The sequence below is a fragment of the Sarcophilus harrisii genome, chromosome 3, assembly GCF_902635505.1.
Source record: "Sarcophilus harrisii chromosome 3, mSarHar1.11, whole genome shotgun sequence".
NCBI classification, from domain to species: domain Eukaryota; kingdom Metazoa; phylum Chordata; class Mammalia; order Dasyuromorphia; family Dasyuridae; genus Sarcophilus; species Sarcophilus harrisii.
In genome coordinates this window covers 32,204,242-32,230,909 of record NC_045428.1, presented here as the reverse complement: position 1 = coordinate 32,230,909, position 26,668 = coordinate 32,204,242, and the positions used below count along the sequence as shown (strand labels likewise).

Sequence of the window (26,668 nt, the reverse complement as noted above, 5' to 3'; positions counted from 1 at the left end):
CAGAACTCTATTCCCTGTGCAACAACAATGCATTGTCCTCACATTAGTTGTTGAGGTGATGAGATTAGAAATAACTAAGGGATAGTTTGTATGCTAGATTAGAATGCCTGAAATGTCAGGAGGAAGCAAGATAGACCTCCTTCATCCTTTTGGACCGCAACCCCTTGTAGTGAATTTATCTGAGGAAATGGACAAAAGTCCATGGGTAGGCATGGATAAGTTTTAGATGCATCATTTCAGGCAATACTCATAATGGCAAAATGACCAATCCACTAGAGTGTCATCTTTTTTTGATAATGCTTTGGAGTCAAAAGTTTTGAAGACCATAATGAACTGGGATAAATAGAATAGATTTTTTAGATTAAAAGACACAGTATTTTAATAAAAAGTCAAATAATTGAGCTGTGTAAAGAAAAGCTACAACTTGAGGTAAGGAGATGATATAATAGCAGTTATTTTCAAATATTTAAAGAATTGCCATCTAGAAGGAAGAAGAGATGCAATTAATCCACTTGGCATCAGAGGTAAAGTTAGGAGAAATAAACAAAAGTTGTGAAAAGAGAAACTTTCAATTCCAAGTAATTACAGCTATCCCCAATTTCTAAAATGAAAAGGAAGGCTTTTGGATGTAGAAGCTCCCCTTCGATTGAGGTTTTCAAACAAGAACTGACTCTTTTGTGGGGGATTTGGGAAGCACGTGACTGTTTAGAAGTATCATAGAAATTTGTAAGAGATCTGTGATATTTTCAGCGTGAGAAAGTTCTAACATGATAACACCATCACAGAATCACAGAATTTGTGGGTCAGAAAAAACCTCAGCTGCTATCTAGACCAATCCGTCCATGAAAGGAATTCGTGCTCAAACATGCATAAATGGTCAGGAAAGTTTCTATTTGAAGGCCTCAAAAGGAGTCAGACATCTACTAACATATGCTGTCAATCTCTCTGTGACCCAGTAACTAAATGCTACATGCTTTTCTGAGAAAGTGAATGCCTTGACTAGGGCCACTTAGCTAAAGAGCTTCAGAGGTGAAATTTGCACAAAAGCATTTCTCATTTCAGGACTCTCAATTCATGATGTCATGATGACTCTGAGAGGTACCATAGAAAGTCCTAAATTAAACCTTCATAATGAAGTCGCACTCATGGATGGAATCATCAAGCCAGATAATCCAGAACCAAATGTCAACTTGTCCTAATGTCTGTCTGTCTGCCTCTCTATTTGAGAGACTCTCATCTACTTATCTAATAAACATATTTGAGGTAAAACTTGACATATGTAATTATGGAGTCATAGGTACTCTGAGGGTGGGAAAATCTTTGAATTAAAAAAAAAATACTTAGTCCAACTTATGCCTTCCTGAGAATCCTTTTCTTCAAATCCCCAACAAGAGAGGCAGTTCTGGTTTGAAAGACCTAAATCAAAGGAGAGCCTGCTACTTCCTAATATACTTCTTTCCACTTTAGAAATTGAGGATATCTCTAAAAGCCTGATTTTTCACAACTTTTACTTATTGCTCCTAATTTTACTTATGTAGCCAAGAGGACTGATTGAATCTTTTTCCTTCTAGATAGCAGTTCGTTAAATATTTGAAAACAACTACTATCACATCATCCCCTTACCTCAAGCTGTAGCTTTTCTTTACCCAACTAAACATTCCACTTCCATTAACTTATTCTATACTAGGAAATGGACTAAGACTTTGACTGCCTTGGTTGTCCTTCTCTGGATACTGTCCAAAGAGCAGATCATAAATGCCCTTCAAAAATTTGGTGTTTATATATATATATAATTTATATAGTACTTTAAGGTTTGCAATGAATTTAATGGAGATAATTTCACTAATTCCTCATCACCACTCCATTTTACAGAAGAGAAAAATGAGGCAAGTTGAGTTATTGTCTCATAGTCACACAAGTTGTGATAGGTCTAAAGGAGGACGTAAACTCAAGTTCTTGCTGGCTCTGAGTTCAGTACTCTTATCTGCTGAGTCACTTAACTGCCACAGTATCATAGGAGTAGGATAACTCTTTAGTTATTCCTTTACAATCTGTTTACAACCCCATATAGATTCTCATAATTGAATGTAAGGTTCACAAAAGTATAATTTGTTATCAGCAAATGCTTGATTTGTATACCTACTTTATATAGCTAAATACCATGGGTTATGTAAAAATTTCTCTGGTTGAAGGGGTCATGAGTAGAACAAGTTTAAGAATCCATACTTTACAAGAATAAGCAGTAAAGGTCCCAGAGGATTGACCTGAATTTCATCTATATCAGACCAGAGAGAAAATTTCCATCACTGTCATTCAAATTGGCCAACTTGATTTGATTTTGGTTTCAACTTTGCGTAGAACTGAGTCTGTTTCTCAGTTCTTCCTGGATTTTGCAGCTTTCTAATTGTAGCAGTAGATTTTATTGTGCATCTATGAGACAGAGTGAGAGGAGCGGGATAGAGGGACAAGGTTCTTATCCAAAGTCACTTAGCTACCTTGTGCCCACAGACCCCAGGTTTCTAAGCTTTTATTCCATCCTCCTTTACATTGCAGTGTCCCATCTCTGTTGCTACTTTCAGAAACTAGTTTACAAAGTGCACCTGCATGTGAAGAGTGCTGACAACCTCAAGTACTCTAAATAAGAAACACTGTCTGTTTCTCTCTCTCTCTCTCTCTCTGTCTCTCTCATTCTCTCTCTCTCTCTCTCTCTCTCTCTCTCTCTCTGTGTGTGTGTGTGTGTGTGTGTGTCTGTCTGTCTCCCTCGCCTTTACCCTCTCCCTCTCCCTCTCCTTTTTTCTCTCTCCCTTTTCTCCCTCCCTCTTCTTCCTCCTTTCCTTTTCCTTTTTTTCTCCCACTCCCTCTCTCTCTCTCTCTTCTTCTGCTTTAAATGCTCAATTCTGCCTACTGCCATCTTAATGACCTAGCTACAAACTTTTATTAAATGGATAAAACAAAGTTGATTTACCTAGGAAATTTGTCCCTTAAAGGAGATTCTTTTGTGAGTAATTATTCACAATGATATTAAAAAGACTTTTTTGAAGCATAATATTAGAAATAGTAAAACCTTTGAAAAATAAAAAGAAACCATTTCAAATTCTCCCAAGACATATCTTACATGAATGCTTATCTAAAAGCTGCTCTCTCTTACTGTCTCCATCTTTCTTTTTCTCTGTCTCTGTCTCAAAAAAAGAAATCTTTCTATTAGAAACATTCCTGAATTTTATCACTATCATTTCTTTTCTCACCTCAGCTGTCCCCCCCCACATCCATAACCTCTCCCTTGTAAAGAAAAACAGGCTGACATAAAAATGGCCCCTGATTTTGAGTGCAGCATTCTGCACCCCAATTCCCCACTTCTCTACTAAGAAAAGAGATTTATGCTTCATTAGTCATCCCCAGGATAAAGTCACTGCCCTCATTTTCTAATTATTCCTAAGCCTTTAGGCAAAAGCTCACTTCACTTAGTAATATTTAAACTTGTTTCTACAATTAGGTGACTCACTGCTCTTTGTACTGGCAATCAAGCATTCTACACAGCCATTATAAAGTACACCTACTAGCTAAAATATTTCCACCTTAACAGAAGTGACAAAGTGAAATCATTTTCAAAACAACAAAACAAAACAAAAATATATTACCATATGCCATAAAATTCAAAATATATGCTATTTACTTCACATATTATATAGATTGAACCAGACCAGTAAAAAAACATTGAAGTAATCTATTCCAACTCTCATATTTTCAGATCAAGAAGCTGTGACTTAGGGGTGCTATGGGACATGGACATCATCATGTGGTATAGAGCACGCTGAGCTTGGAGTCAGAAAGAGCTACATTCAAATCTTGTTTTATGATATTAATTGTACCGTCCTAGAAAAAGCACTTAAATTATATGTGCTTTTAACAATTCCATCATATTTATTTACTAAGTCTTAGGTTGCAATCTATGATGGCAGCCAGAGTTCTCACGATGGAATTTCCTTATTTCACTGACTCTTTAATCATTTCCAGAAATAATTTGTATATTTCACATTTATTATACTTTTTATGTTTATCAAATAATGCACAGTAAATATTGTGTGTGTGTGTATATGTGTGTGTATCTTCAAGTATCTGTCAGTTAGTCATTATGCACACTCCACACCAAATCAACACTCAGCCTTTCCCTAAATATGAAGATAGCCTTTGAAAGTTGCTATGGCCCCATATTTATATGGGCATTCTGGTGATGAACTAATTTCAAATTAGCTGGACAGGTCCTCAGGAAACAGGCATCCTCAGGAAACTTTGCATTCAAAGTCTTTCTAATACTTTCTTTTCCCTGCGTTTCACTGACAAAGCCTGTGAAAAAACAGAGTTGATGCAAATGACATAATCTGGGGTGGTGGTGGAGGAGAAAGGAGAGAGAGAGAGAGAAAGAGAGAGAGAGAGAGAGAGAGAGAGAGAGAGAGAGAGAGAGAGAGAGAAACGAAAAGCAGGGGAAAGGGCAGTATTAAAGTATTAACTTTTTTTTTTTTTTTTTTTTTTTTTTTTAATTTAATAGCCTTTTATTTACAGGATATATACATGGGTAACTTTACAGCATTAACAATTGCCAAATCTCTTGTTCCAATTTTTCACCTCTTACCCCCCCCCTCCCCTAAATGGCAGGATGACCAGTAGATGTTAAATATATTAAAATATAACTTAGATACATAATAAGTATACATGACCAAAACATTATTTTGCTGTACAAAAAGAATCAGACTCTGAATTATTGTACAATTAGCTTGTGAAGGAAATCAAAAATGCAGGTGTGCATAAATATAGGGATTAGAATTCAATGTAATGGTTTTTAGTATCCCCCAAGGTTCTTTTCTGGGTATAGCTGGTTCAGTTCATTACTGCTCCATTAGAAATGATTTGGTTGATCTTGTTGCTGAGGATGGCCTGATCCATCATAACTGGTCATCATCTAGTATTGTTGTTAAGTATATAATGATCTCCTGGTCCTGCTCATTTCCTCAGCATCAGTTGTTAAGTCTCCAGGCCTTTCTGAAATCATCCTGTTGGTCATTTCTTACAGAACAGTAATATTCCATAATTTTCATATACCACAATTTATTCAGCCATTCTCCAACTGATGGACATCCATTCAGTTTCCAGTTTCTAGCCACTACAAAAGGGCTGCCACAAACATTCGTGCACATACAGGTCCCTTTCCCTTCTTTATAATCTCTTGGGATATAATCCCAGTAGTAACACTCTGGATCAAGGTATGCACAGTTTGATAACTTTTGAGCATAGTTCCAAACTACTCTCCAAAATGGTTGGATTCGTTCCAACTCCACCAACAATGAATCAATGTCCCAGTTTTTCCCAATCCCCTCAACAATCATCATTATTTTTCCTGTCATTTTAGCCAATCTGACAGGTGTGTATGTATCTTAGGTTGTCTTAATTTGCATTTCTCTGATTAATAATGACTTGGAGCATCTTTTCATATGACTAAATAGTTTCAATTTCTTCATCTGAAATTGTCTGTTCATATCCTTTGACCATTTTCAATTGGAGAATGGCTTGATTTTTTATAAATTAGAGTTAATTCTCTATATATTTGGAAATGAGGCCTTTATCAGAACCTTTGACTGTAAAATATTTTCCCAGTTTTTGCTTCCCTTCTAATCTTGTCTGCATTAGATTTGTTTGTACAAAAACTTTTCAGTTTGGTATAATCAAAATTTTCTATTTTGTGGTCAGTAATGATCTCTAGTTCTGCTTGGTCATAAGACCTTCCCCTTCCACAGGTCTGAGATGTAAACTATCCTATGTTCCTCTAATTTATTAATGATTTCATTCTTTATCCTAGGTCATGAACCCATTTTGACCTTATCTTGGTGCGTTAAGTATGGATCAATCCTAGTTTCTTACCATATTAGTTTCAATTTTCCCAGCAATTTTTATCAAACAGTAAGTTCTTATCCAAGCTGGATCTTTGGGTTTATCAAGGAACTAGGTTCTATATTTGTTGACTGTTTTATCCCTTAGACCTACTCTATTCACTGATCAACTAATCTATTCCTTAGCCAATCCAAATAGTTTTGGTAACTGCTGCTCTATAATATAATTTTAGATCTGGTACAGCTAAGCCACCATCATTTGATTTTTTCATTAATTCCTTGAAATTCTTGACCTTTTGTTTTCCATATGAACTTTGTTTTATTTTTTCTAGGTCATTAAAATAGTTTTTGGGAGTCTGTTGGTATAGCGCTAAATAAATAGATTAGTTTAGGTAATATTTCATCTTTATTATATTTTCGCCCTATCCAAGAGCATTTAATATTTTCAATTAGTTAGATCAGACTTAATTTGTGTGAAAAGTGGTCTAATTTTGCTCATAAAGTTTCTGATTTTCCCTTGGCAGATGATTCCTAAATATTTTATATTATCAGTAGTTACTTTAAATGGAATTTCTCTTTGTAACTCTGATGTTGGATTTTTTAGTGATATATAAGAATGCTGATGACTTATGGGGTTTATTTTATAACCAACAACTTTGCTAAAGTTGTGGTTATTTCTAATAACTTTTGCAGAATCTCTGGGGTTCTCTAAGTATACCATCATGTCATCGGCAAAGTGATAATTTGGCTTCCTCATTGCCTATTCTTATTCCTTAATCTCTTTCTCAGCTCTTATTGCTATAGCTAAGCGTTTCTAATACAATATTAAATAGTAGCTGTGATAGTGGGCAACCTTGTTTCCTCAGATCTTATTGGGAATGGTTTGCAGTTTGTCTCCATTACATATGATGCTTACTGGTGGTTTAAATAGATGCTGCTGATTATTTTAAGGAAAAGTCCATTTTATTCCTATACTCTCAAGTGTTTTAATAGGAATGGATGTTGGATTTTATCATCTTTCTGCATCTATTGAGATGATCATATGGTTTTGTTAATTTGGTTATTAACATGGCCAATTATATTGATAGTTTCCTAATATTAACCAGCCCTGCATTTCCTGGTATAAATCCTACTTGATCATAGTGTATTATCTTGGAGATGATTTTCTGTAGTCTTTTGCTAATATCTTATTTAAGATTTTAGCATCAATATTCATTAGGGAGATTGGTCTATAATTTTCTTTCTCTGTTTTCAGCCTACCTGGTTTAGGTATCCGTACCATGTCTGTGTCATAGAAGGAATTTGGTAGGACTCCTTCATTCCCTATTTTATCAAATAATTTATATAGCATTGGGAATTTTTCTTTAAATGTTTGGTAAAATTCACATTAAATCCATCTGGTCCTGGGATTTTTCTTAGGGATTGTTTAATTGCCTGTTCTATTTCTTTTTCTGAAATGGGACTATTCAAACAATTTACTTCCTCCTCTGTTAGTCTGGGAAGTCTATATTTTTGGAGGTAGTCATCCATTTCATAGGTTATCAAATTTATTGGCATAAGTTAAAAATAACTCTTATTATTTCTCTAATTTCCTCTTCCTTGGTGGAAAGTTCTCCTTTTCATTTTAAGACTACTAATTTCATTTCCTCCCTCCTTTTTTCTAATCAGATTTACCAAACATCTATTTTATTGGCTTTTCATAGAACCAACTCTTAGTTTTATTAATTAGTTCAATAGATTTTTTTACTTTCCAATATTTTAATTTCTCCTTTTAATTTTAAATTTCCAATTTAGTATTTGATTGGGGTTTTAATTTGGTCTTTTTAGTTTTTTAGTTGCAAGAATTCATTAATCTTTTCTTTCTCTGTTTTATTCAAGTAAGCCTCTTAAGGATATAAATTCCCTCTTATTGCCACTTTGGCTGCATCCCACAAATTTTGGTATGATGTCCATCATTGTCATTATCTTGAGTGAAATTATTAATTTATCTATAATTTGCTCTTCACCCAATCATTCTTTAAGATGAATTGTTTAGTTTCAATTACTTTTTGGTCTATTTCCCCTAATTTTTTGTTGAATGTAGTTTTATTGCATCCATGATCTGAAAAGAAAGCATTTACTATTTCTGCTTTCTTGCATTTTAATTTTGAGGTCTTTATGTCCTAATATATGGTCAATTTTTGAATAGGTTCCATGAACTGCTGAGAGAAAATATATTCCCTTCTATCTCCATTAATTTTCTCCAAAGATCCAACATACCTAATTTTTCTAATATTCTGTTTACTTCTTTAATTTCTTTCTTATTTGTTTGTGGTTTGATTTGTCCAATTCTGAGAGTGCAAGGTTGAGATCTCCTACTATTACAGTTTTGTTGTCTATTTCTTCTTGCAACTCTCTTATTTCCTTTAGGAAGCTGAGTGCCATACCACTTGGTATATATGTTTTAATATTGATTTGCCGTTGTTTATCTACCCTTTAGCAGGATGTAGTTTCCTTCCTTATCTCTTTTAATTAGATCAATTTTCTTTTGTGATCTGAGATAAGGATGGCTACCCTCTTTTTGACTTCACCTGAAGCATAATAGATTTTGCTCCAACCTTTACCTTCTCTATATGTATCCCCTACTTAAATGTGTTTCTTGTAAAAACATTTGAGGGTTCTGACTTTGATCCAGTCCTATCTGCCTCCTCTTTTGGAGTTCATCCCTCCATTCGGTTAGAATTACTAAATCTGTTTCCTGCCATCCTAATAACCCCAGATTGTGCTTTACTTTCCCTCCCCCAACCCTCTTTCCCCTTTTAAACATGTCCCCTCTTGTTCCCGATCTTATCCTCTTTATCCCTCCTCCCCCCCTTTGGTCTTTCCCCTTCCTTCCTTATTACTCTTTTTCTTTTCCTTTTCCTCTCCCCGTTTTTTAATGAGGGGAGAAATTTTCTCTAAAACAAATGTCAATTATTTTCCTTTGAGCCAACTCTGATGAGTAAGATTACACAATGTTCCTCCCCCCTCTAAATTCCCTCAGATTGATAAGGTTTCCTTAGCCTCTTTGTGGGATGTGGTTTCCCTCTTTTATCCCTCCTTCCACCTTTTCTGCCATCATCCTTTTCCATATCTACTTCCCTTTTTATGTTATATCAGTACTATCAAATTTTACATGTATTTTTTTTGTATATCCACAACAGAAATACAATTCTCAAGGTTATTTTTACCTTTTCTGCATCTCTTGAGTTCTATTCTTGGAGATCAAATTTTTTGTTTTAATTCTGGTTTTCTTCAGAAACAAATGGAATTCATTTGTTTCATTAAATGTCCATCTTCTTCCCTGGAAGAAAATGCTCAACTTAGCTGGGTAGTTTATTCTTGGCTGCATCCCAAGTTCTTGTGCCTTTGGATATCTTATTCAGGCCCTTCTTTCCTTTAATGTAGAGGCAGCCAGATCCTGGGTGAAGTCTTATTGTGGCACCTCGGTATTTAAATGGTTTTGGCTGCTTGTAAAATTTTTCCTTTATCTGATAGTTCTGAAATTTTGCCACAATATTCCTTGGTGTTTTATTTTAGGGTTTCTTTCAGAAGGTGTTCGATGAATTCTTTCAATGCCTATTTTACCTTCTGGTTCTATTACATCTGGGCAGTGCTCTTTGATGATTTCTTGTAAAATAGTATCTAGGCTCTTTTTTCATCTAGTTTTGGAAAGTCCAATAATCCTCAGATTATCTCTCCTAGATCTATTTTCCAAGTCTGTCATTTTGAAGTAGATAATTCATGGTTTTTCAGTTTGTCATTTTTTGGTTTTGCTTGACTGATTCTTGCTGTCTCAATGCATCATTAGTTTCAATTTGTTCAGTTCTAATTTTTAAAATTATTTTCTTCATTGCTTTTTACTTCTTTCTGTATATGTCAATTAGGTTTTTGAATGTATTTGTTTTGGTCTGTGGAATTTTTCCATTTCACTAATTTTTTTTTAGTGAATTATTTTCTTTTCAATTCACGATCCTACTTTCTTGCGTGTTCTTTGTCTTTTTCCAATTCCACGGATCCTACTTTCCTAGTGAATTCTTTATTTTCAATTCACAATTCTTACTTTCCTGTGATTTTTTATTTTTCCAATTCCACAATTTGCACTTCCTGGAATTTTTTAACTTTTCAATTCATTATTTCAGGAAGTTGTTGCTCTCTTGTAAAGGCTTCTCTTTCCTTTCCCCATTTATCTTCTACTCTCTTTTGAGACTTTTAATTGGTCTCTTCTTGAGAGCATTATGTAAAGGAGGACAGTCTGATGCATTTTTGCTGTTTGAGGTCTCTTCAGGTTTGCTGACCTGCTCTTTTTCTGCATAGAAGCTGTCGATTTTCTTTTCATCTTTTTTCATGTTTAAAGCCTTTAGGGTGGGTCTCTAGGCAAGGGGTTACCACTTCCTCTGGAGCAGGAAAGATTAAGGATTTCCGGCTCCGGTATGGAGTGCTCTGGTGGAGAAGTTTTCCCTTCCCCAACAGGAAGTGGATTCAGCACTGGCCTAGCTATCAAGCGGCTTAGTAGGGCTGGAGTGGATTATCGATTGCCCTAGGCTAGAGACTAAGTGGTGAAAGTGTCACTGCCCCAGGCGAGCCTCTTGTGGGACTGTGGTATTAGCAGCTGGCGCATCTGGAACGCCCGGAACTCTGCCCCAGTGTCTCTGCCCAATGCCGAACTCTGCCCCAGTGTCTCTGCCCAATGCAAATCGGCCCTGGAAAGCTCTATGGCCCAAGCCGAGGCTCCCCACTGTGCAGATTGGAGGCTAACCGGGCTCGTCCTCCTGCCGTGCAGGATCACAACCTGCCCAAGGAAAAGCCCTTACGGGTTGGGGCTGCGGCGCTTGTGCTGAGATCGTGCTTTCACCCTCGGTTTGAGACTCTCCTCGGAACCTAATTTCTCTCCCGTCTCTTGATCTCCCCCTGGCCCGTAACCAACCTTTTTGGCGAGACTGCAGATTTTCTTTGGCAGGTGAGGTTGTTCTCTTCTTATCTTTCGTTGTAGCAGTCAAGACTATTTTTGAGGCTCGATATAATATTGGTAACGAGGGTAAGAGAAGAGCTTAGAAAGTCGCGTGTGTCTTCTCCGCCATCTAAAAGTATTAACTTGGTATAACAGTCTGAAATTCCTAGATCCAGTATACTTGCTGGCACATATTCTTTATATTACTTTGGGCAAATAAAATGAGATCATAATACATGTAAAAATTCTTTGTAAACTTTAAAATTCTACACAAATATTATTTGTAGTTAATGTCTTTAAGCTTCAATCTTTTCAACAATAAAATAGATTGACCCGTCTTAATCTAAAAACCCAATATGAGTATGTAATTTACATATTTAATAGGTATCTACTTTACAAAAAAAAATGTGTTATAATTTTAATTGCTGACCTCTTTGGCTAGAATCCTCTTTCTCCCCATTTCTTCCTCTTGGTTTCTTTGATTTCCTTCAAATCTCAGCTGAAATTTTATCTTCTACAGGCACCTTTTCACCAATCCTTCCTAAATCCAATATTTTCCCTTTGATGATGATTTCCAATTTACATTGTAATAGCCTGTTTTTACATAGGTTTTTTTTAATATGTGGAGATTTTTTAATCTCCCCAATTAGATTATGAATTCTTTGAGGGCTAGGATTGCCATTTGCTTTTTCTTCTGTCCATTCATCCCTTTCTTCCTCTGTTTCTCCCTCCATCCATTCCTTCCTTTCCTCTGTCTCTCTCTCTTGCTCTTTTGCTATCTCTCTATTTCTTTTTACTTTCTTCCTTATCCCTTCCTCCTTCCTTCCTTTCCCTTCCCCCTTTCTTCCCTCCCTTCCTTCCTCCCTTCCTCTCTCCTTCCCCCTTCTCTTCCTTCCTTCCTTCCTTCCTTTTTTTTTCTGTAGTATTTGGCACTGTGCCTGGTAAACAATATACAATTAATATATTCTTTTTATTTTATGATTAAATGATTAAAACCTATATTTTAAGTATGTGTGCTGTCTTTGTGAATTTTTACTGTGACTTCTCCCATGAGCAACCTATTATTTTCAAATTTGAAAAGTGTTGCACCTTTGACTTCATATAATTATATACATTGTAAAAGAATTGGTCATTATTGTATATAACCACACAAGCTTAGCAGAGTCCAATTTCTGAGACAGAAAGGTCTAAAGGAGTCGTGAAGTTTAATCTTTGTATTTTATAAGTGAAGAATCGTCAGCCTCGGAAGGATCAGCTCTTTCCCCATGGTCCAACAGATAGTAATAGACAAAGCCAGAATTTGGACCCAAGCTTTTGGACTCAAATCCCTCTGTTCTGATTAGTGCTAAAATTTAAAGATAGAGGAAATTAGAAATTTTAAAGGAGTCTGATTTATTTGGTGTGGGAACTGGGTCCACTATGATGGATTACAACCCATGTTTTAGTAGGTAAGCCTTAGGGATGCCTCTGAGTCTCAGAAAGGTTATTACTTATCTATGTTTACAAAGTTAATTAATATTAGACTTGGGATTTGAACCCAGGCTAGATGGTCTAGCATGGTAACCATTATGTTACAGTGATTCTGATGGAAAAGTATAACAGAGAGTTTGAAGGAAATAATTCAATGCGATTCTTTGCCCACAGCATCAGAGAAAGTGAAAACAATGTCTTTCACTGTTTGTATTTTTCAATGATTCATTTGTTCCAAAGCAGCAGTGGTTATTAATGCCATAAAATGCCATAAAATAAGCTAGAAAATCTATTGTGTTTGTGAAACTACAGAATATTGTAATGACATCTAAGAATCTAGCAACCAGATCTATAACCCAAATGAGAATATGGACAAGGTAATTCTTCATAATTCCAAGAAATAATAGTTGAAAATTCAAGTTCTGCCTTGAATGAGTCTTTGTATTTATAGCATGAAGAGATGAGGGTTTTCTAAACCACACACCTCTCTTCTAGCTTTCCTACAAGAAATTTCCTAGGAGGAAAGTAGAGAAATCAATATTATTTCTAGAGGAACAGAAATATTCCCACAAATATTAAGTTTGCAGCAGGACTGAGGTTGAATGGAGGAATAATAGTACCAGTTAAAGCTCATAATCTGATTTATGTTAGTTTTCCTTTTTTTCTTTCTACAATGAATCACATGGAAGGTGATATGAATTTTAGCAGTGACCCCCCTGTATTCCATTATTGGCTTAGCATTGTGCTCCCTGAATAGTACAATGTGCTATATTTTCCAAAATAAATAAACTCAATAAAAAGTTCAATGGAGAGCATAATAAATATCTAATATAACATTATTTGCTCTAAAGCAAATTTAGGTATGAGTCAGGTCCACTCCCTGGGTCATGTATGCTTGAGAATTCCATTAGACAGCACTTAGTCTTTTAAGAGAAGACCAATGTACCCGAGGAAATTTCCAGTAGAACACTCAGATGTAGCCATTTCTCTTTTTTGGGGTTTTGCTTTCTTCATTTATTAATAATGAGGTTGGACACCTAAGGCCTATTGTCAGTTTAGATTATGGTACTATGATCCTCTTAACAATAAAATAAAATAAAATAAAAAACAGCAGCTTCCCATGTTTGGAAGATATAATCTCATCACCTTTGCTTTTTTAAATCCAGTATCACCTCCTAAAAAAAAGCCTATCTGATTTCACCAGCTTTTGTTGTTCTTCCCCATGTAAATTATTTTGCAGAAATTATGTACTTAATGTTTTGTGTTTTCTGCAAAGTAAGGGGGAGAATATAGGTTCCTTGAAGGTTGGGGCTATTTAATTTTTATTATATTCCCAAGGTCTAGCAGAATGACTGCTATATAATCAGCATATAAATGTGTATTGATTTTTTTTAATCAAATTGAATATTGAATGGAGCATCATACTTCCTATGTTACTATATACATATATTCTCTACCAGAATTGCTTGAAATTATCTCATGGATAATTAGAAACAATGAAGTGTCCAAATGCAGTTCATACTACCCAATGGCCATTTTGGGGTTTGACTATAATTTTTCTGATTATAAAATTCAAGACCTTCAGCTGCATTGAAAAGGTTCTTCCTCCCATCCAAGATAAGACTGAACCAGCAATGGATAGAACCTTGACCTTTTACTATAAGGTCAGATGAAGAATACTAGGAAAACAGTTATCCTGTGTATGAAGTAGGATTAAAACTCAGGTCTCTACTAAAATATATTAGGTTACTATCAGATATAAGTATAGAGAGGTTAGATAAATGAACCTTTAAGTCTACGTCCCTGGCCTAGAATATATTAGGTCAGGTCACAAAAACATCAGAGAAGTAAAATATTTGGCTTTAAATTTTCTTTGGTATGATAGACACTTCTCAATAAGACACCAAGAAATATGAGAGGTATTGGTGAAGCTTTTGTTTATTTTTATTTTTGGTAATATTATTGACAGGTAAAATTTCTGGTTGAAATCATCTTCCAAATTCTAACGATGGAATATTATTTCTGATAATTTTTAGAAAATCCCAAAATGGACAAAATGACATTAAGCACAATGGAAATATTCTTCATAGTCAAAGAAACGAACACCATATATTTAAACCATTCATACTGGAAATGACTCCTGCAACTTCAGGAATTTAAAATTCCAGTGAGTCTATGCAAAACCATTTCTATTCTTTTTATATCTTTTGAATTTTCTGTTTAATTTCTAGAAATATCCAGAGAACATAAAGAATATTTTCCTATTATGTTTACCGTATGCCACAAAGATGCAGGAGAGAATCTGTCCTTTTGTACAAGGTGGTTGCTTGGAAACAGAAGACGCAGGTTCGTACTTAGAGTCAAAATGATAAATCCTTCAAAATGGAACACATGGAAAACTGAAGGATCATCATGGAAGAAGAGAAATTTTTAATGACAGTAGGGTGTTCTTTTAGGGACTTTGGAGAAATTATTCATTGGGAAGCATAGATATAAACTTTCAAATAAATTTAACATGGCATAAAGATCTCAAAATTAATTTAACCCCCTTAAAAATCATAATAAAATCAAAATTACTGGTTCTTGATTCCTGAGATCCTTTGAGTTTGTATAAACTATGGGTTCTGTGGAGATCATTATAGAACTGACTGAAAGGGTGTGAGTGCTTTCTATTTCATTTTTGTCCTTTGAAGAAATGGTTTGCCACTTGGGTATGAACTGTGACCACCACTTTCATCTTTTGGTCCCTCAACCTGTGACCATAACTTTTGCCCATTCTCTGCTAATTTGAGGACTTAGCTTTTAGGAAAACTAACATTTTATATATAATTCACCAAATCCTATCATCAATGCTAAATATATCACTCAAATAAATTTTGGGGTTTTTCCCTCTTAATTAAGAAAATCCAAACAATCACAGAAGTCCAAACAATCACAGAATCCAAACAAAGAATCCTGAAGTGGAACTCTGTTACCATAATCTACCTCCTACCCAAACAAGATTCATTTCTATTTCAGATTAGACAAATTTGTCATCCAGACATTGGAAAAAGAGCTCAAAAAATCAAGAATCCTGAGGACCTTATTGGAAAAATGAGACTATTATTGGCTGAGGAGTCAAAAGATTCCAGAGAGTCAAGAGACCTAGGATCATAGCCTGGCTCTGATATCTGAAGAATCTAGGCCAAATCCCTTAATGTATCCAGGCATTTTATATAGAGCCCCAGGCCAACTTTCTCTGGAGCTCATCTTGATATGATCTTTGATATTTCCTTCCATTTCAAAATATAAAAACCTGTAAACTTCCAGAGAAAGCCCATTCCTAGCTAAAATTTTTAGGAAACATTTTTTATTTTCCTTTTCAACATCAATTTGCCTCTTAACCATTACTATACATTGCATCATAATGTCATATATTTAAAAGTTGTCAGGTCTTTAAAGGGAGCTGAAGCCCAGAAAAAATAAGGCAGTTAGTGAAACTAGACATATTGGTTCCTAGATTCTTTGACTATAAATTCAGTAGTTTTTCTTTCAATGCCTTATGTTGTGTTTTCATGATTCTTTGGGATATGTATATATGTTAAATATATATGTGTGTGTGTGTATATATATATATATATGTCTACTTGCATTTGTTATACATTTGCATATATACTTGCATGTATGTAATATATGCCAAATTATATGAACACATGTATTTCCATATGTACACATATACATACTAATTCATGTGTAGCATAAAGAAGGAGTAGAAATTTGTTCTTCTGATGATTTTTAAAAATACATATTTATAAAAATGTATTTCATCACTTGATGAAAGAATCTCAGATTTAGGGTCAAATAATGAATCGTAACCCTGTAGTCCAAGAGCTCTGTGGCTTCAGGCAAATGATTTTGTAATTATCTTCTTTTTTTTTTTTTTTTTTTTTTTTTGCTGAGGCAATTGGTGTTAAGGGACTTGCCTAGGGTCACACAAGTATTAAGTGTCTGAGGTCACATTTGAACTCAGTTCCCCTGACTTCAAGGTTGGTGGTCTATTCGCTGTGCCACTAGTTGCCCCCATAATTATCTTTTGCACATTATGTGGTGCCTTTGTAGTCTGGAAATCAGTGTAAAATGTTTGTGCCTCCCTTCATACCAGAAAAGAAGTCTGAATCACCATAGTATTAAAAAATATGCTGATATTATATAGTAATACACACCCGCATACATACATGCATACATATATATAATATATATATATATATATATATATATATATATAATATACCTCTGAGCTTCTAAACTTTTTCTGTCATCTGCTAGTCTTTGTTTATCATATGCAGCTCCCCCAAATTCCCATTTAATTTCTTATGCTGACCCATGATAAATTGAAATTACGATGGACAAATCTGGGATATGGAAGGAAGATTTCTTTGAGTCTCATTCCCTTATCTGTAAAATAAAGGGGTTGGGCTTACATGACCTTAAAGTAAGCTATGCCTCCAAGACTATATGATACTAGAAAGAAAAATACTCCTTACTACTTGAATGATTATGGTAATTCATATGCAGACCTTATACAGGGCAACTATAAATAACATTTGTTATTTTGAAAAAAGTCTTTGCAATTGGTGTTGGAAGAATAGGGTTCAAATTCTGTCATCTCCTATCTCTGTGACTTTGAGTGAATAATTTCTTCTTTTTAAAATTCTTTTTTTTTTCCCCTATAATGTGAACATAACAGTGACACAACCTGTTTCCTAGGGAGCTATTGAAGGTCAAATAAAATAATCAATCACAAAATGTAATTGGAATAGAAGTAATGAAGCTTATTTCATTGATATTAATTTGCATGACCATTTATTCCCCTCTATATGCTCATAGATTTGAAGCTGAAGGGGATCTTCTTTTAGACCATCCCTTCATTTTATAGATAAAAGAATTCAGACTCAGGGAAATTAATATATAGGCAGAATTCAAACCCACAGTCCTTCCCTTTCAAGAAGCTTCCATTAAGAGAATCCAGTTCTGCCCCTTCTCTGCATCTCAATGTCTCAGTGGGTTTGCTAGAACACTAGTGGTTTAAATGCCTTATTCAGGATCATGTAGTTAGTCTGTTCCACGGGTGGTAATTGAACCTGTATCTTTATAACTGTGAGATGAGTTCTGTCTTCTCTGTCATTCTGTATGACAAAGAATAATTTTGGTGGTGGGGAGTGGGGAGAGCTGCATCAACAAGAGAGATTGGAAAAGATTTCAAGTAGTACCTGAGTTGAGTTTTGAAGGAAGCTCAGGATACTACAAAAAGATCTTAAGTACCTATTAAATACCAGACTTTGACAATTAAAAAAAAAAAAAACAAAGAAAAATGAACCATTTTGTGTTCTTAAGGAGCTTAGGCTCTCATATTCTCCTATTCAAGCTTAAACAATAATGAAAAACATTGTTCAGGAAATAAAGGGATCTCTTGGCTTTGGGAAACAACTTGGTTGGATTGAGGAAAAATTACACAATAATAAGGAATCCCTGCTCTTCATGAGCCCCTAGCCTGGTGGGGGGGGATAAAGTTGATAGAATGTGATGTGATGGTAGGCCCACCAAGGCTTACGGATGCTTCATGGAGGAGGTGACATTCCCCTCCCCACTTTCTTCCCAAATAGCATAATTATTTCAATACAGTTTGCTTCTCTTTTTTCCAAGTTTCTTTAACCTTTAGCCTGAGCGCTCTATGGCACTAATATTATGGATGTGCTAACTCTTCTATAATAAGCAGTGATCAGCAAAGCGAGGCACAATATCCTTCCCTTAATGAGTGTCACATCAACTCCAGCATTCACAGCGGGGCTGCCACTGCCATAAAGTCCATTGACTGTTTCATCTGAATTCTAAGCAGTATGACAAATATGACCAGGTTCTTTACATTCAGTGGAATCTCTAGAGGCCTTTTTTTTTCTTTTAAAGTCATAAATATGCTTCAAAGTTGGTTAAAACCTAGAGGACTTAAGTATTTTGAGATATGGGGCTCATGATTCAGGCAATTCAGTGAAAGTAAAAGTCCCTACTATGTGCCCAGCCCTGGGCTAGTCACTTGCAAAGATAAAAAGCTTAGGTAAATTGCTTGTACTACCTAGTCCAATTTGCACTGATATTCCTCTCATCCCCTCACTGCTTTTCCTCCTCACTCCCTCAAATTAGTATCTTTAACCTCTTCTCTTATGCTCAGCTCAGGTGGCAGCTCTCTCCTAGAGCAAGCTTTTACTAATGCTATTCCACCATACTTCTCAATTTCTTGAAATTTGTATATATTTTGTATGTGCTTATCCACGTACTTCTTGTTTTCTCTTATTACAGGAGTTCTTAAGCTGCAGTCTGGGATATAGCTAGAACTCATAGGGTTCTCTGAATTTGGATGGGGAAAACAAAACAAAAAAGTTGCATCCATATTTTCACTGTTTTAATTGAAATTTAGCATCTCTTTTGACTGAGAAGGTAAGGAACAAACTTTTTTTTTTCTAAAAAGGTATCTAAGAAGATAATAAGCCTTTGCCAGACTGGCCAAAATGTCCATTTTACTGATGAGGAAAATGAAGCTCTCAGGTGGGGTTATTTGCCTATGGCCACAGAGGTAGCTTGGGATTTGAATTCAGGTCTACATTTGAACTCTTATTCCAATGCATCACATAGCCTTTGAAATGACTCAGGTTTAGAGATGAGTTTAAGATTTATGAAGAATACTTCACATAATTCAATTCTGCAACTTAAAAAATAATCCCTATCAGGTAGTATAGAGTATGCTGCGCAATGGCAACCAAAAAACAAAAATGAAACAATTCTTGCCCCCCAAAAAGTCACATTCTTTAAGGACAGATGTTTTAAGGATGTTTTTGTTTGCTATTTGATCTCTCAGGGCCCTAGAAAACTCTCTAAGATTAATTTGCATATTCGAAAATGATTTGAATTGATGTTGGGAGTTTCCTCATTAGAAGAGGGAATTTACTCATTGGCTTAGATTGTTTCTTCATTGGAATAGGAAGTTTCCTCATTTGAATAGGGAGTTTGCTCATTAGGAATTATTTATACTCATAAAATCACACCATTGTCACACATACAAAGTGTATACAAACACAATAATAATAAGAAGATCTGGGAGTTTAATGGTCCAACAGTTCCTTATTTAAATAAAATCACAAGTCACTTTAGCCAGCTATCTACCACAATAATAAGAAATACCTGTATTAGTTATTTAGATAATCCAATGAATTAATGTATTAAATTAATGCAATAATAATATATAATATAAAAATAATAAATAATGTAATAATTATTATGAAAATCTTAAAGTACTATGTTAATATCAGCTATTTTGTTGATATGCCAAAAACCTATTCATTTGACAGTATGAGAGTTTTTAGAGTTGCCTGACAGAAAATTAAGTGCCTTTTCTATGTTCACATGGCCAGTATAAAGGGGTGAGCTGGGAGTCCAGGTCAGAGGCTCATAGATTTGGAGCTGGAAGGAATCTCAGACACCATCTAATCCAGCCCCATTTGAAAAATGAGCTAAAACCCAGAGCAAGGATATGACTAGTCCATATCACATAGATAACAGATGAGATCATCAGAATTCAAGCTCATATCTTTTTGATTCTAAGTCCAAGACTCTTTACACTCCCCAAGTTCAGCACATTATACTGCCTCTCACTTTTTCTTTAAATTAGAGTTTGACATTTAATAAATATTTGTTAACAGTAAATGCATTTTCCCTTTACCCGGGCCAATACAAGTTCATTGCTTTCTCTCCAACAATAATAATGACTCACATGTAATAACTTGTGGCATTTGAAGATTTACAAAACAATGGAAATCGTTATTGAGTATCATCTAAGCTACAGTTTAAATACCATTCTTCACAGAAAAATGAACATTTCTGTGCACTAATGAACCTTAAAGTAAAATCGTAGAAATCAAACTTGGTCTAACACACATGGGGGAAATTAATCCAAGCTTCCTGACACCAGAAACCAACCTGTTGCTTTCAATGCTGGGTATCCACAGATCCGCAGATCAAGTTTTGGGTACCCCTAGTTGTCTTAAGTGAACTGAGGCCAAACAGTATGCTTATTTCAATCCACAGTAGAGAAATGACAATGTACATTATAGAGTCGTTCAAAGAAGGAAGCACAACTCTTCTAACTTATTCTGTTAGAATATAAACAATCTGAGGACAGAATCTGTTTATTTCTGTCTGTGTATCCCCAGTATCCATCATAGTAGCCACTCAAAAATGTTCATTGAATAAATAAACGAGTTTAATTTTCTTCTGGACAAAGAAAAGAGAGAAAAATTCACAGCTAAGAAACATCGAAAGCTCCAGTGTCTTTTCAAGTGACATTAAACTCTTATGCTAATCCAAGCTCTAAAAGAGCTTGGGAACTTCATTTTGTATATTTGCCAGATTTTATTCTCCATTCATTTTAATATTTTGAAACTTTTCTGAAGGACTTTCCACTGGCAATTCTTAAAGGTTAGGTTGATGAACCTTATATTTGAGCCATATGGTATGGATTTTCATACAGCTGCTAAGCATCCACAACACCCCTATTCGGCAGGAATGGGACCGGAAATATCCTGAGGCAAACAGCTCATTTTTTCCAGCCCGTGAAACGACACCAGCAGCTAGCCTCAGGTAATTCTATTTACTACTGCCAAAGGGATCCAAGATAGGGCTTAATTAGCTGTTCCATAATGGCGCCACTGGATATTGAAAAGAAGAATGAAATGATACTTTTGGCTGCATATGAGGCCTTCTTTGCGTTGTCAAAGTAAAGTGGTGAAATATATCACTGGAGATCAAGTTAGACCTTCTGCCAAAAAAAAAAAAACCCAAACCCATGGTTATGGTAAACAGAGAAGGCAGAGCCAGAGTGGGAGGTTGGATTTAAATTAAGAGAAAAAAAGTGTTGCAATCCTGTCTCTGTCTCTTTCCTCCTATGTGACTTTGGAAAATTCCCTTCTCCTCTTGGCTCTTTATCTTTCAAACAAGGTAGTTGTACTAGATGATCTGGAAGGTCTCTATGATACAATTTTTACAAATAATGTAGGTGAAGCATTTGTATCTATCTATCTCACTGAGGCATTTTCAGTTGTGCCCAACTCTTCATGACCTAATTTGGGGCTTTCTTAGCAAAGGTATTGGAGTGATTTGCCCTTTCCTTCTCTAGTTATTTTACAGATAAGAAAACTGAGGCTAACAAAATTAAATGATTTGAACAAGGTCACACAATTAGGGTTACTAATTAGTAAGTATCTGGGACTGGATTTGAATTCATAACTTCTAGACTTCAGGTCCAATATTCTATCCACTATAAAACCTAACTGTCCTTATACATAAATCCAAGTTATTAAATTGCAATTAATTAAATACATAATTGATTTATTATTAATAGTTAGAGTGCCGGCCCTAAGGTCAGGAGAACCTGAGTTCAAATTTGACCTTAGACGGTTAGTACTTCCTAGTTGTGTGACCCTGGGCAAGTTAGTTAATCCCAGTTGCTCAGGAAAAATAATAATAATAATTATTATTATTATTATATTATCTATGTTCTTATTACCTATAAAATGCTGAATAAGGCATATTAGCTCAGCTCCTTTCTATGAGAAATGTATACTTATTATGATTTTGATTGGAACTTGTTACATAAAATAGATGAAAAAATCTCTCTATAAGTTAAGTCCCATTATCTTGCAGGTCAACAAGCACTCTGCATCTTACAGAGTTAGAGAGTTTCTTTGGGCTCAGAAGGGTTTCTGGGAGACCTCCTTCAGACTTAGCCAGGGCTGAGACTGAAATTCATGTCTTTCTAATTCTAGGACCAGGTTTCTAATCAATATGCCATGCTGTTATATCTGATGATGAGGATGAGGATGATTATGATGATTGTTATTATATGAAAAGAATGACATTAGCCTATTGAATCTTTTCCAGGGATCATGGAATAAAGTGATAAACCACTTGATTCAAATTCTACCCTTGATGTTTACTCCTTGAAGAAATAAGTCACTTACCTTGACTCATCTGTAAAATGAAGGGGCTGGCCTAGATGACCCTACATCTATAATCTTGGAATTCTATAATTTTCTAAACATTGGACTTAGAATCAGGAAGATCTGATTTCAAATCCAGCCTCTGACACTTACTAACTAGTAAGTATGAGAAAGTCACTTAACATCTGTTTACATCAGTTTCTTCAACTGTAAATTCAACATAATTCTATCAATCTCACTGGATTTCTGTGAGGATTAAATGGGATAACATTTATGTTAAAAAAAAAAAAAGTTCTTAGCAGAGTTTCTGGTACATAGTCAGCACTATTGAATTGCTCATTTATTTCTCTTCTCTGTTCTTCTGTCACTCCACATGGGAAATTCATCATAAAACCTATCCTATGGCCCTCTGGCTACAGGGAGTGATATATGATTTACTATCTCAGTGACTACTGTGGATTTTCAGTAAAGGTGGTTGGGAAAGGTGCCAATAATGAAAGTGTATGAAGCTGAGAGAAGGCCCACTCATGGCCTCCTGGGTCTCCCCTGAGAACTTTGCCTAAAGCTTGTTATTGCAAAATCTATCTCTTCATCCTAGGTAATCTTTCTGAAGTTCCATGCTAGGTACCACTTTCCTGAAGCAGTATTTATATACTCTCAGGAATCCCCTGTTTTTGTCATCTGGGGTGTCACAATAGGGACAAGTGCTGCCAGAGGTTTAGCAAACAATAACAACAACAACAAAAAAGAAAACCAACCTATTAATAGGCACAAGGTTCAAGGAAAGAGAAGGTACCTTCTTAATCTGAACCAGGAGCACAATAACTCCCTAGATGCAAAAGCAAAATCCAACCCATGGAGTTTAATGGGGACATTTGGGATGGGAAAACTATGGAGGGTGGATACAATAACTGGCATTTCTACCACAGAACCACAAGATATGACTTCTATGTCATTCATATTTTCTGATTCTCCCATGAATATGACATCCATCCATTCATTTAAGTATGAACTTGAGCAGAATGTCATAGGCCCTCCTTGGGGGTAATGCCTGGTAAGCAGAGGAATATTCTAGCATTTTTAGAGACTCTGAGTTTTATATCTGCATCTGTGTTATACTCAACTTTTAGCCTTAGAGACTCATTGTCTTTTCTTCCTTGTATTGACGTCACTTCCTCACACTATAGATGAGAATAAATTTTGGAAATCTTTAGCATTAATCCAGTTCCTAAATTTTACAGATAAGAAAGCTGGGGCCCAAAGTGAGGCAGTTAAATAATGGAGAAAATGCTAGACCTAGAGTTGGGGAAAAAGTATCTTTAAATCATATGTTAGATGTTTACTGACTATAAGAATCTGGACAAATCATTTATGCTCCAGGAGCCTGAGCTTTCTATCCATAAAAAGAGGGAGTTGGATATGATCATCTGTAAATTCTATTCCAGATTTAAGATGATCTTTTGATTCACCTAAAGTCACAACTAATGATGGTATCAGGAATAGAATCTCAACAAATTTCCTGAATTGTTCCCTCAAAGATTGTCCCATTCAATCACAGTAAAGTAGACTTCATTTCTTTGACGATTGATAGTTTGTTATGGCCACCAAGAAAATTAATTTCCATTTTGGATTATGTTAGGGAGTTTGAAGATAAGAAAGTTTGTTTTCTGACAAACCTCTGGAGTGTTGAGGATTGTAGTTGAGGAAGATAAGCTGGAGAATTTCCAGATGAAAATAATCAGGCTGGTGAAAGCCACTAAGTCCAGGCCATGTGAAAATAAAATGGTATGGTTATTAACTTGGAGAAGATAACACTTAAAGGGTGGTGCTGTAGCTTTGGTTTCTTTATATATTTGAAGGTTTGTCTACAGAAAGGGGATTATTCTTATTCTCTTTTGACCTGAAGAACAAAACTAGAAACATGGATAGATATTATATAGAGAGAAATTAGGATCACAGAATCATATACTTAATGGTGTAAGGGACTTTGGAAACCATTGAATCCAAATCCCCTTCATTTACAGATGAGTAAATTGAGTCAAAGAATTGCCTAATGGTTAAAACTATTTCAAAGGTGAATGGGCTACCTTGAAAGGTGGAATCTTTTTCACTTGAGGTCTTTAAAGAAAAACTGAATGGCAAATTATTCAGGGACTTGTAGAGCAGTTCAGGTTGAAGATTCAGAGTCTCTTAACCTAAAGATTAAACAGAGATTCTTTGGAGTGCATGGAGAGATTTTAGGGCACCCACAAACTTGGAAATAAAAAAAATCTCCATTCTTTTCACTAGTCTCTGAATGAAATTGGAAAGAAATACTACTCTGAGAGAGAATGTGTAGATTCACTTTGCCAAAATGGTTCACAACACAAAAAATAAAGATTCTTAAAAACTGTCATGAAAATCTAATAGTGAAATTATGGGATTCCATGAAAAATAGATTGTGGATTTCCCTCATTGGTTTAAACTTCTTGTGAGTCTTTTTATGTATTAAGATTTAACCCCTGGACTTCAGGGATTATGTTTAGATTTGCTTTTCATCTCTTCTATTTTCTTGAGTTAACAAGAGTGTTAGGTAATGATCTTTCTACTAAAATCTTATAGAATTCTCATGTCAACTGTCTCCCTTACATACCTACCTGACTGCCATATTGCCTTTTCTCATTCACTATTATTATGTATCTCAAACCAATGGATAATTATAGCTCCAAACATGAAAACTTCTCATCTCAAGAAAGGAAGGAAAGAGTGGGATACTTAGTACAAATGCCAGATAGCTGTTGGCCAAGTAAGAGAATGATGCTAATTTCTTGTCTCTTTAAGGAATCAGTATGATATGATAGAGTTCTGAATTTACAAAAAGAGAAGATTTATTCAAAACCTGTTTCTCCTGTTCACCTCAGTTGTGACTTTGAATAATTTGTCTAATTTCTTTCTTGCCTTACTTTTTTATTTATTAAAAAGAATGGTTAGGGTAGGAGGTCTCTATGGTCCCTTCCAATTCTAAATCTATGGCACCATGATATATGATCTTATTAGGGTCGTATAGTTTGTGGATGAATGAAAAAAAATCAAATCTTTAATAATTCCCAAGTATTTCTCTACAAATTGCATGGCCCTCAAAGAGTTTATATTATAAAAGGGACAAATAGTATACATTCATACACACAAATTTTATTTTATATATATATATATATATGCATTTATATATATGGAAGTCTGAGTACATTTATCTATAAGGGCTCTCTATATTATACATTTTTGTATATATATGCTTATACATACATATGTGTGTTTATATTCTCTTTTATTACATTTAATATATATATTATTTACAAATATTAATATTTCTTTTTATATCTCCCTCTTGATATATATATATATATATATATATATATATATATATATTTAGCCTGGACAGTAAAGGAAGAAGTTGTCTTCAAGGATATGAAGGATTGGTACCCAAAAGTTGCTTGTTGGCTGTTTTTCATCTACCATTAAGGCCGAGTAAAGAACAATAGCCTTAGCCACAGAGAGGAGCCCAGATAAGTAATGACCAGAGAAAGGTGTTTTGGTGTGGCAAATTTACTAGAATGAATAGAATCATAGATCATTTCTTTGACATGCTTTTGCAGAAGAAACGTGATTTGATTGTTTCCAGAACAAGGGGCATGTGAGGGGAGAATGGTAAGATGATATCTAAGGAGGGAGTGGGATTTGGCTAGGTGTATTCTCTGAAAACATGGTTGTCAAAAAATCCTACAAACTGGTAAACTAGTAAAACTTTGGTCCTTCTTTTCAATGCTCCTTAAGTTCCCTTGGAAAACAAATCCAGTCTCTCAGTAATGTGTTCTGGGTTGAAGGACTCCGCTGCTCAGGTGTGTTTGGGAGCCAGACTCTCCTATGTGGCTAAAGCTACTTTCCCTTGATGAGCCCTAATGGAAGATGGAGAACAGCTGGTAAGCATCCTTTGGGTACCAGCCCTTCATATTGTTGAAGACGAGTTCTCCCTTTGCTCTCCAGTCTAAATCTGAAGATCTGTATCTTCAGAGACACACCCCCATCACATTATAAGTCTCCATTAATGACAAGTGGCATTTACATAGCAATAGATGAAAATCTATTGTTCTCTTTGAGCTTTATAACAAGTTTGTGAGGTGAGCTTGGGGAGCTTGGGATATCAGTCACAGAGTGGCAATGTAGGCCCCATGTCAAGAAAACCTATCTGCTAATTTGAATCATCCCATGATTGAATTGGTTGTACCAGGTCTTAATGGAATCCTTTACTTAGGATGATAGCACAGACTTCAAAGACCTTCATTTCC

The 26,668-nt window shown here is 35.2% G+C and overlaps 1 protein-coding gene across 5 annotated transcripts in view; it reads right to left on the bottom strand.

Moving 5' to 3' along the window:
- Nucleotides 1-26,668, bottom strand: part of NLGN1 (neuroligin 1) — a 1,046,258-nt gene that overhangs the window by 12,535 nt on the left and 1,007,055 nt on the right. The window lies entirely within an intron of this gene.